The following is a 15,069-nucleotide window of genomic DNA, read 5'->3' on the forward strand; positions in this document are numbered from 1 at the left end:
AAATTCTCATGTTATTATTGCAAATTTGACCACTCCATATTTAGTTGCGATAAGTTTAAGAATTTGAATGTGGAAGATAGAATCACAGAAATTAGGAAGTTAAAGTTGTGCTTGAATTGTTTTAACCCCCACCATGAAGCATCTGGTTGCAGCAAGGCTCGTTGTAGGTTTTGCGATAGTTCATTGTTATGTAGACAATCCAAGGAACCTGGTATTTTCAAAAATAGGGACTCGTATGTGACTACATCACAGTCCTTTCCAGGAAATGAGGCAGTTGAGACCAATTCGGCTAGTCTTGGTCAAAATTTAGATGTACGCACTACATTGTGTAGTACAGGGTTTCAGGGTTCGAATTTAGGCAATATTAGAAAATCTGAGACTAATCCAGGCAGTTTAGGCTTAATTTCAGGGTTTAGTAAGCAGACCAGCTTCCCATTACTATCCACAGCAGTGGTAAATATAGTAGGCCCAGATAATAAGATTTATCAGGCAAGGTGTTTAATAGATCAAGGCTCTCAAAGTAATTACATATCAGAGCAGTTTGTTAATAGAATAGGCGGTTCTTTAACATTAGTTAATTTCCAGATTTCTGGTGTAGGTAGTGCTGGAAATGTTCACAATTAATACCAGACTATGGTTAGAATGCAATCTCGCATTGGGGAGTATACTAAGGAGTTAAAATGTTTAGTCATTAGGAAAGTGACTTCTCCTATTCCTTTGTTTTCTTTTAAGAGTACTCTCGTACAATTACCTAAGAATATTGAATTGGCAGATCCATTATTTAATGTCTCCCAAGATATTGACATGTTATTGGGTGTAGATATTTTTTATGATATATTAATTCCTAGCCTAATCTGTTCCATAACAGATTAGGCTAGGCAGAGGTCAACCTGTGCTGCAAAGGACACAATTAGGTTGGTTAGTTGGCGGAGAGTTAGATTTTTTATCTAGTGGAAAGGGTGATAAGTCCGTTTGTAATTTAGCTATAGATGATTCACTAAATCAGACTCTTATGAAATTTTGGCAGCTCGAGGAACCTGTGGTGCCTCATATTAAGGATGATTATTGTGAGAAATATTTCCTAGAGACTTTTCAGAGAGACTCTTCAGGCAGATTTGTAGTAAAGATTCCATTTAGGGAAAATTTGTCAGATTTAGGTGACTCCAAGGTAGCGGCTTTAGCAAGTTTGAGATCTTTAGACAGAAAGTTTGAGAAAAGTCTTGAGTTAAAGAGAGAATACTCCCAGTTTATAGAAGAGTTTGAGGATCTTGGGCACATGAGCGAATTAAGGAGTGATTGGAGACAGAGTAAGGATAATGAGAGTTTCTTGTTACCGCATCATGCAGTTATCAAGGAGGACAGTTTGACTTGCAAGTTGCGGGTTGTATTCAATGCCTCTAGTATGACATCTTGTGGGCTAAGTTTGAATTGTGTCCAATATACAGGGTCTTCGATTGGTAACGACTTAGTCTCCATTCTACTTAGATTTCGCAAACACAAATATGTGTTAAATGCTGACATCTCAAAGATGTTCCGACAAATTTTAGTTAATCCAGAGCATAGACCATATCAGCGAATATTATGGCGTAAAGATGATGGCAACATAGTGTGTTATGAGTTGAATACGGTAGTATATGGTATGGCAAGTAGTCCATTTTTAGCCGTACGTTGCCTTCACCAAGTGGCGAATGAATATGAATCTGAGTTTCCAGAGGCTGCTCGTATAATTAAACAGGACATGTACATGGATGACCTGCTGACAGGTACTGACAGCGAAAATGGGTTGTTAGTATTACAGAAAGAAATTTCGATGATGTTAGAGAGTGCAGGTTTTCAGCTAAGAAAGTGGCTCTCAAATAAGAGAAATTTTTCTGACAGTTTTCAAGTGAATGACAATTTAGAGGCTAGTATGCTAGAGTTGGGTGAGAATGAGCAGAATAAAACATTAGGTTTTTACTGGAATGCATATAGTGACTGTATTCAATATAAAATTAGGAAGTTTTCAGGGCAAACAAGTGTTACAAAACGTAAGATCTTATCAATATCTAGTCAGATATTCGACCCGTTGGGACTGGTTCAACCAGTTATTTTATTGCCTAAGTTGTTAGTACAGAGTTTGTGGAAAGAGCATTCAGACTGGGATGCTGAAGTCTCAAGTACTTTGTTTGATGTTTGGGGTAAGTTTTGTCAAGATTTGAGAAATTTAAATCAGTTGAAGATCCCTAGGTGTATGCTTTCCAGAAATATGCAATTTGTAGAGTTACACACATTTGCTGACGCGTCAGAAAAGGGGTATGGTGTTGCACTATATGTTAGGTCGATTAATTTTAATGGTAGTTATTTGTCGTTTCTGTTATGCTCTAAAGCAAAGGTTGCTCCAGTTAAAACCCCGACTCTGCCTCGACTAGAATTATCAGCGGCACTGATAGCTGCTAGGTTGACAAAGAAGGTCATTGACATGATTCAGATAGACTTTCATGCAGTATATTATTGGAGTGACTCTACCATTACACTAGGCTGGATTAAGGGAAATTCAGATAGGTTTAAGACGTTTGTCAAAAATAGAGCCAACGAGATTCAATCTCTAACAAACCCTGACAGTTGGTATCATGTACGCTCCGAAGAAAATCCAGCGGATCTAGTTTCACGCGGGTGTACTGCATTAAGTCTTATTACCAATGAATTTTGGTTTCATGGACCTCACTGGTTGAGGGAGGACACTTTGCCTTTGACTAGTTTAGAGGACATTCCAGAAACTCTACCTGAGCAAAGAATTGTTGCTAATATTGCAATTTTTGAACAAGTTATTATTACTGAAATTTAATTTATTTTCTAAGTTTTCTTCACTTACAAAATTGACTGGCGTCTTAGGTTTTTGTTATAGGTTTATTAGTAATTGTAGAGCTAGGAAACTTGGAACTAATAAAATTTTAAATCCCTATTTGACAGCTACTGAATTAAATTTGTCAATGGAAAATTTAATTCGAATTTCACAGATTCAGTCTTTTAAGCAAGTTTATTATAACTTATTAAATGATAAACCTATTAAAGAGGATAAGGAAAATTATATTTTACCTTTATGTCCATTTCTTGATAAAGAGAGTAAATTAATTAGGGTGGGTGGCCGGCTTCATAATGCCAATTTAAATTACAGTAAGAAATTTCCAGTAATATTGGGTAAAAGACATATTTTGACGAAAATGATTTTTGAGTTTTTCCATAAATCATTGTTGCATTGTGGTCCGCAACAACTATTGTACACTGGCAAAAATATTGGGTACTATCTGGGCGTAGTCTGGCTAGATCAATTTTCCACCACTGTATAGTTTGTTTCAAGGCTAAGCCAAAAACCCTTGACTATTTGATGGGTAATTTACCATATTACAGAATCAATAAGTTTTTACCATTCATACATACTGGTTGTGACTACGCAGGACCATTTTTACTTAAGGACCGTCAAACGCGCAATCCAAAAATGATTAAGGTCTACGTGGTTGTTTTTGTTTGCATGACCATCAAGGCGGTTCACCTCGAATTGGTGACCGAGCTGACGAGCGCTGCGTTTCTTGCTACCTTTAAGCGATTAATTGCTAGGAGGGGTAAGCCGACTGACTTTTACTGTGACAATGGTACCGCATTTGTGGGGGCTGACTCTGAGCTTCGCAAATTTTTAAAGTCCAATGCTCCAGAGATCGGTCATCATGTAAATAATGAAGGAGTTAATTTTCACTTTATTTCACCGAGCGCTCCTAATTTCGGGGGCTTATGGAAAAGTTGTGTTAAAAGTTGTAAGTTCTACTTAAAAAGGACTATTGGAGATACTCACCTACACTATGAACACTTCATGACTGTTTTCACTCAAATTGAAGGAGTATTAAACTCTCGTCCAATTTCTCCCATGTCCTCAAATGTTGATGATTTTTCTCCTGTGTCCTTTCTTCCTTAAGTCCTGGGCATTTCCTTATAGACAGGCCTATCCTAGCCTTTCCTGAACCTATATTGACTGAAATGCCTGAAAATCGGCTTACTCACTTCAAAAGGCTCCAGCAAATTGTACAACACTTCTGGTCCAGATAGAGCAAGGAGTATATCTCAGAACTTCAATCCAGACAGAGATGGTTCCAGGGCGGATCAGACAATCTGGCAGCAGGTGAGTTTTGGTTAAAGAGGATAACCTTCCGCCCCTGAAGTGGAAAACAGCCAGGGTGATCGAGTGCCTTCCAGGAAAGGACAATGTAACACGTGTGGTAAACGTGAGGTACAGTGATGGTTCTATTGCCTAACGTGCTATATCCAAACTCTGTTTGTTACCCCTCGAAAAAGATACTATTGAGGACACTGTGAAGTGAAGTGACTTTCCGTGTTGAAATTTATGATTTCAAGGTGGCCGGTATGTACGGTTCCTTCAAATATTTTAGTTTAATTTTCAATCCGGTAACGCGGTTGATGTGTGACCAGCGCCCGTGTATGGCACCAGCGCAAGCGACCGCGCTCGAAACCTATTTTTATTTTTTAGTATGAATAATGTAATCGAGCGCGAAGTTGTCGAGACGGCGTTTAAGGCAGTCTTCGCGCCAATTTTGTATTTACCCGGAATTTGTCATGTTTTCAAAGTAATTAAATATGTTAGTTGAAGGCAGTGTTTTATTTATACAGTCCAATAGGCCTCTATAAATTGTCAATAAATTGCACTTTTTTGGAATAGTCGCGTTCGGCACAAGATCTATGAAATGCTTTTCCACACTTTATGCACACAATTGACTTGGTAGATTTATGGCACTCAAAATAGATATTTGTGGACGAGTCACTTGACGATGCGTTCTTGCCGCCCGCTATCTTTATGATCATGACATGTTGGTAGACCTTTTTTTTCGCTGGAATTTTTGGTGCTATATCCCTGGGCAGGAAGAGGACGAGGGGAAACTAAAGAAGAAATACCATTTACTTAACTTTTGTTAATATTACTATACTAATGTAATATAAAAATGTATGAAACTCGGTTAGTAGCATAATTTGGAAGCACATGTGCCAAAACTGCTATCCCGCCAGCCAATTAAACACCTCTTTATTATGCCTAAATCTACTAGATGTAAAGAATCTCAACAGGAAAATCTTCAATCATATATATATAGGGAGTTCTGCCAGAGGCGAATCAAAACGATGATGTTTACCATACTGTTTCTTCCTAAAGCCTTTATTTGTTCTAGCTTCACATCCAGTTCTTAGAAAATAGACAGTATGCGAAGTGCGTGAATATTCACCAATTATGGTACACTTGAGGCATTAAATGACATATTAAAGTTTGCGACACCTGAAATAAAGAGGTTTTTATATCTAAGCAAGTACATAGGTACATTTAATTTATTAAGACTAATTTTTTTCTAGATAAGGATTCTTATTATTACTCAAATTAACAATAAATATTTTCATATATATATATATACTTACCTTTAATAAAAGCGCTTGCAGGAGAATCACAAATAAAACATCTTATTTTAACAGTGACAATTTTGGAAAAATTTTTTATTCTTGGTCTTCAATGTTAATAAAAACTCCTTCATCTGTTAGTTGTTTCATTTCATCAATAAAACGACGCAAGTAAATTTCAAAATTAGCGGGCTTTCCTGTTCCACAGTAAATACCAAATATTATAGGCTTTATTTTAGGTAATTTGTGGATATTGGTCAAAACTCAATTCTCGAACTATTGTATATAGGTAGGCCATCCATATTTATATTTAATTATATGGATTTTAATGAGATGGGGATTCTTTTTAATATGATTTGAAGTTGAATTTTAAGTCCACAATTCCCAACACCAATATTGTGCGTTTTCTAATTCAATTAGGTGAAAAGTTCGGGGCATTTTTAATAATGCTCTAGGATCCGAAGAAATAATATTTAGAATCCTTTTGTTAAAAATTTTGATTAATGCTTTTAGTGCATCTTGACGTATATTATAATTGATTGCCCACATCCTTAGCTCATTACTGGTCTGTATGTTTTTTGAAATGTCTGTAAGTTCGTTACTAACTTTTGTAAAATTATTATGAGTAACTTCTTCATCATCGATATCTAATATATCTGCATCCTCACCAATGTCTGATATTTCAGGTTGCGAAATGTCCCGTGATGAAAATATGGGTATAGTTGCCACACTAATATTTGCATCCGAATGAATAATTTTCTATGTTATGGTTTAAAAAAAATCGCTTACAAAAAAACAAAATGGATTCTATTCTAGCAGATATCTTAAATTAATTTAGAGGAAAGTCTTCATAAAGTTATATATACCTTTTTAAACAACGTTTTCGTCGACAAAAAAAACATTAATTTTATAAAAAGTTTTATAAATACTCTATCAATAATATGTTAAAGGGTTTAAAAAAAATAATTTTATAAACATAATCCTTATAACTATAAAGTCACTCAGAGTAATTTATTTTATAATAAAGTCTTCGTTCACCTAATACTTACTACAAAACTTTTATAAAATGATTTTATATCTGTTTTATAGATATGTTTTAAAATACTTATAAAGCAACTAAATAACAAATATTGCTTAACACAATTTAGTTATATAAGATGGTTTTATAAATGTTTTATACCAAACTAATTATTACTTTATAAAAATATTTTATTAAAATTTCATATAGTTATCTATAAAACCTTGTTTTAAAATTTGTTTCTTTATATTATAGAATTGTTTTAACGAAAGCAGTTAAGTAACATTTTATTGTTCGATACACCATTAATAGAACCGATATAAAATAATTTTGTATCGTAGTAGACTTTGTGTCCTGCTTGGGTCTTTCTTAATCCTGGTTATGACCAAAACGTAAAATTGATCATTTGGGTAATCTTGTATAAGCTAAATACTAAAATTAAATTACATTTGAATAACAATCATAATCATAAAAATCATTTAGGTAAGAATAATAAAATTCGATGTTCGAATTTTCTTAAAACACAAGACATCAAAAAATTTGAAAAATGAGTTAGGATGTATCAAATAAACTCTACAAAATGAATTAACATTAAATCGAAACAATAGTTAAAGTTAATAGTTATCGTAATTTCTTATTCCTGGTTATCATGTGGGTCATGATGTGTAAGCTAAATACTAAATTTAAATTACATATGAATAACAGGTAACAGTAATTGTTGGGCCCAACAACACCCTCTTCTGTCATCGAGATGTATTAATTTTTTAATTGCTTAACGTTCATAATTTTAGGAACATCATCGATTTCTAGAAGGTTCCCACGGGTCAGAAAATAATCAATTTGAAGTGGTTACTTTTAAACGTTTCAAACTTTTAAGGAAAACAAATATAACCCATAAATTGCCATAAAACTGCCAGGCTCTTAGGTCTTAAACCCGTTTTCACATCCCTTGTTGATGAAAAAGGCACTTATTGAACATCTTTACACCCACTAATTAAAACAAGCTGGTAAAAAGGTCGCAGGGTAAAAGTTTAGTTAGACAGTCGATATCAGTGGTTGTAGAAGTCAGGTTGGGTCACGAGTTACCCGTATTCTCTTTACTCTTTAAACCCTAATATGGGTCTCTCTTTCGCCAGACTCTTGATGGCTAAATACTGGTCCAAGAATTGCAGTACACAGTCGAGTTGTGTTACTGTCACAATCAAGTTGAGGTACTATCGTCGAGAAGTAGTGTGTAAGTCGAGTCGCGAGTCGTAGTCGCGATCGGAGTGAGAAGTTGCTCACGGAAGTTTTCCCTATTAACCCCATTACCCCTAATACCCAAGACGGGTTTTTCTTTTTCTCTTTCTCTCTCTCTTTACACCTTTAGTGACCTTGGAATGTTCGTAAGTACCCTTATACTCTAAACCCAGTTAAAACTACCTGTATTATCGTTGCTAGTTATGAGTTCGGTCGTCGTGTGTTGATGATAGAATAGGTTAAAGTAATTAACTCATTGTAATTAGAGTATAAGAACCATTGTTAGTAGTTAGTAAGAAGTGAGTGAAGTTACCTGGTAAGAAGCAAAGTGGGTGTAAGGTAAAATTAAGTATACAAAAGAACAGCAAAGACAATTCATAGCTTACAACTGCTTTAATGAATAACTGTTCCATTTTCCTGTCTTCGGATCTAATAAATGAGCATATTTTGTATTGTAAAAGTTTTTGTTTCATTTATTAAGTTATTTGGTTCAGCGCCATATAAGCTGTGGCCCTTCTATAAATACACAGAATAAAAAGTACAGTCCACTAGTACTCTCTAGTGGCACAATTAAACAATTGTGTCCCCCTCTATTTGGGGAAGAAGCCAGGCAGCAGTTCTCCCCCGAATAGTAATAAAGTTCAATATTAGCATTTTTTTAAAAAACAACACATCAAAAATTTTGAAAAATGAGGATGTATCAAATGAACTCTAAAAATTAAGTTTAAATCAAATCATAATAATAGCTAAAGTTTTTAGTCATCGTATTTTCTCAACACTCATTGAGTTCAAAAAAGCAAAACGAATCATATGGGTTGTATTATACAAGCTTTTATTACTTAGTTTAATTTATATTTGAATAAGAGGTAACAGTAGTAGAGTAAGATGTTTAAAAAAAAATACATTAAAAAATTGAAAATTTCGGATATATCCAATAAACTCTAAACATTAAAATGAAATCAAATCGGAACAATAGCTTACCAGTTTAGTTGTATTTTCTTAACACTGATTATGTCCAAAACACAAAACGAATTATATGGGTTGTCCTATATAAGCACTAAATACTAAATTTAAATTACATTTTAATAACAGGTAATAGTAATAAAGTTCGATATTCGTATTTTTTTGGAACACATCAAAAGATTTGAAAAATGAGTTAGGATATATCAAATGAACTCGAAAAATTAATTTAAAATCAAAACGGAACAATAGCTATAGTGTTTTGTTATCGAATTTTCTTAACACTGATTATGTCCAAAACGCAAGACGAATCATATAGGTTGTCCTATTAGTTCTTGATGCTAAATTCAAACTACTTTCGAACAATAGGCAATAGTAATAGAGTTCACTATTCGTATTTTTTAAGACACAATACATCAAAAAAATTTGAAAAATCATTTAAGATAGCTCAAATGAACTTTAAAAATTAAAATAAAATTAAATCGTAACAATAGCTATAGTGTTTAGTTATCGTAGTTTCTTAACACTCATTGTGTCTAAAATGCAAAATGAATCATATAAATTTAAATGCTAAATTTAAATTATATTTAAATAATAGGTAACAGTAATAGAGTTCGATGTTCCAGTTTTTTTAAAACACAACACATCAAAAATTTTGAAAAATAATTTAGACTATATCAAATAAACTCTACAAATTAAATTGAAATTAAATCGGAGCAATAGTTAAAGTTATCGTAATTTCTTAATCATGGTTATGTCCAAAGCGTAAAAAAGGAACATTTGGGTCATGATGTGTAAGCTAAATACTAAATTTAAATTACATTTGAATAACAGGTAACAGTAATGGAGTTCAATGTTCGATTTTTTTTTAAACACAACCCATCAAAAAATTTTAAAAATAATTTAGGCTATGTCAAATAAACTCTACAAATTAAATTTAAGTTAAATCGAAACAATAGGTAACAGTAGTAAAGTAATGTATTCGTATTTTTTTAAAACACAAAACATCAAAAAATTTTAAAAATGATTTAGGATATAACAAATAAACTCTGAAAATTAAATTGAAATTAAATCTGAATAATAATTAAACTGTTAAGTTATCGGTTTCTTAACAGTCATTGTGTTCAAATAGCAAAATGAATCATATATAGTTGGATCAATGGATCTTTGCGTTTACGTCATCACGTGTTCAAGGTCGATATTTATATGAATCAATCAGTTGTCAAACTTGGCGGCGGCATTTAATTTTTAAACTTAAAAAAAATAATAGGTTTTTATGCCCAATTTCCGTGGCGGCGATTTTCGCCAGAGATGAAATCTGCAATTCTTTGAAATTTGTTTTTAGTATATTGTCACTTTTAGGGCAGCTAATTTATATATAGCTATTTACAAATATTCTTACACCAAAACAGTTTTTTCTCATTGAACAAAAAATATTAATAAGTTTAAGATACAAAATTCAGTTATGAATAATCACTGTCACTATCTATCCGAGCTAGTTTCACTGTTTAAACTAATCAGAATTTGGGGTATCTCTTCAATAATTACTTCCCTATTATACCAGTCCTTGATTATTTATTCAGTGTGTCAAACCTTAGCGTTCCATACTTCTGGTGTACATTTCTCTAATGATTTTTTCCGCATATCCAGTACATTTTCATCTTTATGCCCATTTTCACCAATATGGGTGTTGTAAAAATTTTTGGCATCTGCCCAAATCATCTCAATAGCATTAAATTGACAATGATAGGGTGGCAATCTTAAAACTTCATGTCCATTTTCTTGCAATATTTTATCTATTTTATATTGCTTTGGCCTTTTGTACATTTTTGCTATGCTTAATAACTCAGGCTTAAACATTTGTCTATTCTATGGTATATTATTTTTCACTAATCACTCAGCAATTTCTTGTTTTTTGCAAATTCAATTTCAATGAAGGTTGCTTTTCTAGCTGGACAGAATGGTACGGAGCATTAGCCATTATAATTAATCAAGGTTCCTCTAGATTTGGGATCAACTGATTTTCAACCCACTTCGTAAATAGTTCGTGCTTCATTTCTCCATGATAATCCAATGTTTTAGATTTGGAGGCAAAAATTAAACTGGCATTTTTAATAAATCCTCCACTATGTCCAGCATGCAACACAATAAAACGTTTTTCATCAAAACCACCTGGCTTACGAATACTCTTAACACTATTGTCTTGCCATGATCTCATCTTGCTGCCTTTAGAAAAGATCCAAGTTTCATCCAAAAACACAAGTTGACGTGCAAATGGTGAGTTTTTGTTTTCCATATATTTTCTGAAAAAAGCTGCCCTCATTGAAGATATATTGGTTGTCTCCATTAATGCACGTCTATTATCATCCTTAAGGTATTCAAATCCCAGGTAAGAGAAGTGTTGGAAGGCTTCAATAACTAATGTGAAGAATTTCTTCTCGATGTAGGTCTTCCTTTAGCATATGAATTGTAACTTGTTTTTCTGAAAAGATAAAATAAAATGTTTAGCTTATAAAATGATGCAGTGTAATAATGTTGTAGCTACTTTGTGCATACATGTCATACAATGTACTACGAACATCCATTTTTGTAAATTCATTAAGATCTTGAAAGACTCAAGATCCTTGCTGGTGTTGAGGGCAAGTACCGGCTCATTCGGTCTTTGGAAATTTTTATGCTTGATACTGTTCGAAGGCTTATCTTCAAAGCATCAGCAACTCTCTGCAAAGTTCAAATATTTATTTACTAAAATAAAAAAATTTAACTATATTTATAATGTTCATTATTACTATAACTTATATTTTTTATTATAAGGCTAAGTCTACCCATCCTCATTATAGCACATTTCATAATAATTAAATTTTTTAAGTCTATTTAGCATATTGAAATTCTAGGATTTTTTGCAATTCAGTTTTAGGTTTAAAATTCACATGTTTATCAAATTTAATTCCACAATGAATAGTGTGGTAGACATTTCCTAATTATTAATCAAAAATTAAAATAATATTTACCTCTTGGATAGCATTCAAGGAAATTAGGGGTCCCTTATTATCTCTTTCAGACGTAAAGTACAAGATTAAATTTCCAACAAGCATACGAGCATGAGAATTCAGAAAAAGCATTTTCCAGGCATTTGAATGTTAGGTTAAATACGTTCTCAAAAGAACTGTTTGTAAAACAGAAAAAGGTTTGGCAAAAAACTATTTCAATAGAGCTTCAACCAAACACAAAACACAACGATGAACAGTAAATAAGAAAACAAAACAAATCAAATTTCTCTAAAACTCTTTGGCAAGGCAAAGCAAAGTCGAGAACATAAACAAACATGGTTGCTTGTGGTTGCAGACAAAGATCTAAGATGTACAAAGAACTTTTCACAAAATGTACTAAACATGAGGTGTTATTACAGCAAATTCTAAATTAAAACTTGTTTTATTTACAAGCCGTGGTTTCCTTTCTTCATTAGAAGAAAACGAAGTTATTTTATTAAGAAAAGAAAGTTATTTTTTTAATATCTAAACATAAAACATATATTATACCAGTATACTTCTATATAAAAAATGTATTATATTTAGTACATTTTTGCGAAAACGGGCACCCTCGATCGAATAATCGAAATAATCGATTTTAAAACCCGACGGGGAGCCAATGATGTTGAAAGTTTATCATAGACATGTGATCGGATGTTTGTCCTTGTCCAACTCATAACTGTCACTCCGACCGTAGGTCGAGTATTTTGAAGATTTACGTTCTGTGCTCTTTCTCATTTGATTTGTCTAAATTAGAAAGAGAGCGGATGAGAAACAATTGTGTTGAGTTGAATGATAGTTTAGTGACGTGACGCAAAGATCCATTGATCCAACTATAGGTTGCCCCATATAAACTCTTCGTACTAAACTTAAATTACATTCCAATAATAGATAACCGAAATACAGTGATGTATATAATACTAATATTGTTTTTAAACACAATAATACTTCAAAAAATCTGAAAAATTATATATCAAATAAAGTCTAAAAATTAAAATGAAATCAAATCAGAAAAATAGCAGTGTTTCGTTATCTTATTTTTTTAAAACTGATTATGTCTAAAACGCAAAACGAATCATATGGGTTGTTGCGATTTATAAACCGTTGTCTTATGTTTATTAATTTAATTTACCAACAGTGTATGGTGTATGGGTATATATGGGTATTTCAGCCCGACTGTGTCGCTCCTCTCTTCGCGATTCTTAAAAATCTATTTTTAAAATATAGTTTTGTTTTTGTAAAACGCTTTGATGCCGCCAGGTGGAAGACGAACACTAATCAGTGTAAGATCAGTACTACTACACAACAGGCTTTCATCCCGATTGTACGTTTTTAAGATACAAATGTATGCTAAACGTTTAAGTAGTGATTAAGTTAAAAGTAATTTTTTTAGTAATTGAACGTTTTTAATTAAATTCTTTGGTTCATAAAAAATTTGATATTTTTATAATATTAAATTGGAAGTTGAACAAATTGTGTATTATTTATAAATACAAGGTATGCGAGAAAATTAGTCAGTGGTCCTTTGAATTTGGAAAAAAAACTATAAGAACCATCATGCACAGTTAGCAGGTGCTAACAGCGAGTCGGATTGGAGTTGGATTTATTGGTACCGGAGGGGACTGAATTCAGTAATATTTGGATGTACAAATTTATGGTTATGGGTTCACACTACTTGGATAAGGAGGAATAAAGTTCATCTTTCATATTTTATTTTTTGTATTGGGAGCTAGCTGCAAAGGGATTTACGGGCGCAGTTGGATACCAAGGGAACATCCTATTTATGGCAGTTGGAAATTAAAATTTAGGACAATAAATGTTCGATTTTTTAAGGGTTATTTAAATTAGGGTAAAACTGTTTCATTAGTTTTAGACTCTGTTAAGAAACTTGGTACATAATATAGGTTTTTATGAAATATTTATGTTGGTATAAAGAGTTTAATTGGGTGGAATTTGAGGTGTATCAATTTTAATTTGACTGTTGTGTATAAAGGGCTTATAGGTATGTCAGTGGCGGCTCGTCAGGGGAGGCAAGGGAGGCAAGGGAGGCTTAGCCTCCCCATCAAATTGTAATGAAATAATAAAAATATTTAACAAAAATAAATAAAGAAAATGTTTTTTTCCAAATAATAAGTACCGACTCTATAACTTCTAATACACCAATATAACGCGAACCAGCCATACGTCATACTGTTAATTCGCCGCGACTCGCATCCTTTTTTAAACAGTTGTAAGAAAAGAAAGAAAGCTAACCGGCTTCATCCACATCGACACAGAACGTGTGCGAAAACGCGATACATTACGAAATAAGAAAATCCATACGTAGCAAGGGAGGCAAGCCTCCTCCAGCGGTCAAAATCCAACGGGCCGTGCACTCGACTTGGCGCCGACAAACGCCGTTTTCATCGCGCGAAATAAGGCGCCAAGGGAGGCTAGCCTCCGATCATCTGATTAAGCTGATTTTTGTTTTGTTTTGAATTTTCAGCAGTTCTCAGTCGTTTTGATTTCGGTGATTGTCGTGTCTTTTGCCCGCGAATTTTGACAAGGTAGGTGGTTTTGGCTTATGGTTTTATTGATTAGTTTTGATTTTGTCGATTCATCGATTTAATTGTGCGGCCGGATTTCCCTCTATGTTAATGTTTGGTACTTAATTTAAGGTATTTATCGTATTTAATAATTTATTATTATGTGTATTTGAGTGATGCAAGGTAAGATATTTTTATTTAATGGCTTCTTTTATTAATCATCATATCATTTCTAATGTCTGTTTGCTGAAAGATGGACAAATTAAATGAAATCAAACAAGCTGAAGATTTAATAGACTGGCTGCTATTAAACAATTTTAGTTTATTAAAGCTTTGATGCCAAATATTATGTTATTAAGACTTTGGGCAGGCCTCAGCCCCATTTAATTTCATTGCAATCTGCAGACAATCGACAAAATCGCGGTTTAATTTGACTTGGTACAGCAAATATGATTGGTTGACTGGATCGGTTAAAAGAGAAAAGCTTTTTTGCTGGGCTTGTCTGTTATTTTCTGTCTAAACTGAATATTCTACGTGGTCGAAAACTGGATATTCTGATTTAAAAAATTTGCCTCGGTCCATTGAAAGACATTTAAAATCAAAGAAGCACATTTCTTCGTCTTGTAAATTAAGGCTTTTTGGAAAACAAAATATTGCTTCTGCTTTAGATAATGCTCAAAAAGAAGCCATTTTTTCTTTTAACAATCAAGTACGTGAAAACCGGTCAAATTTAAAGCGGCTTGTTGACATTACTCTTTATTTAGCTTCACAAGAACTAGCTTTTCGCGGACATAATGAGACCGAAGAGTCGATTAATCGTGGCAACTATAAAGAACTTTTGACGTTGTGGGGTAAATACGATTCAAAATTT

This window comes from Anthonomus grandis, chromosome 5 (assembly GCF_022605725.1).
Source record: "Anthonomus grandis grandis chromosome 5, icAntGran1.3, whole genome shotgun sequence".
Classification (NCBI taxonomy): Eukaryota; Metazoa; Arthropoda; class Insecta; order Coleoptera; family Curculionidae; genus Anthonomus; species Anthonomus grandis.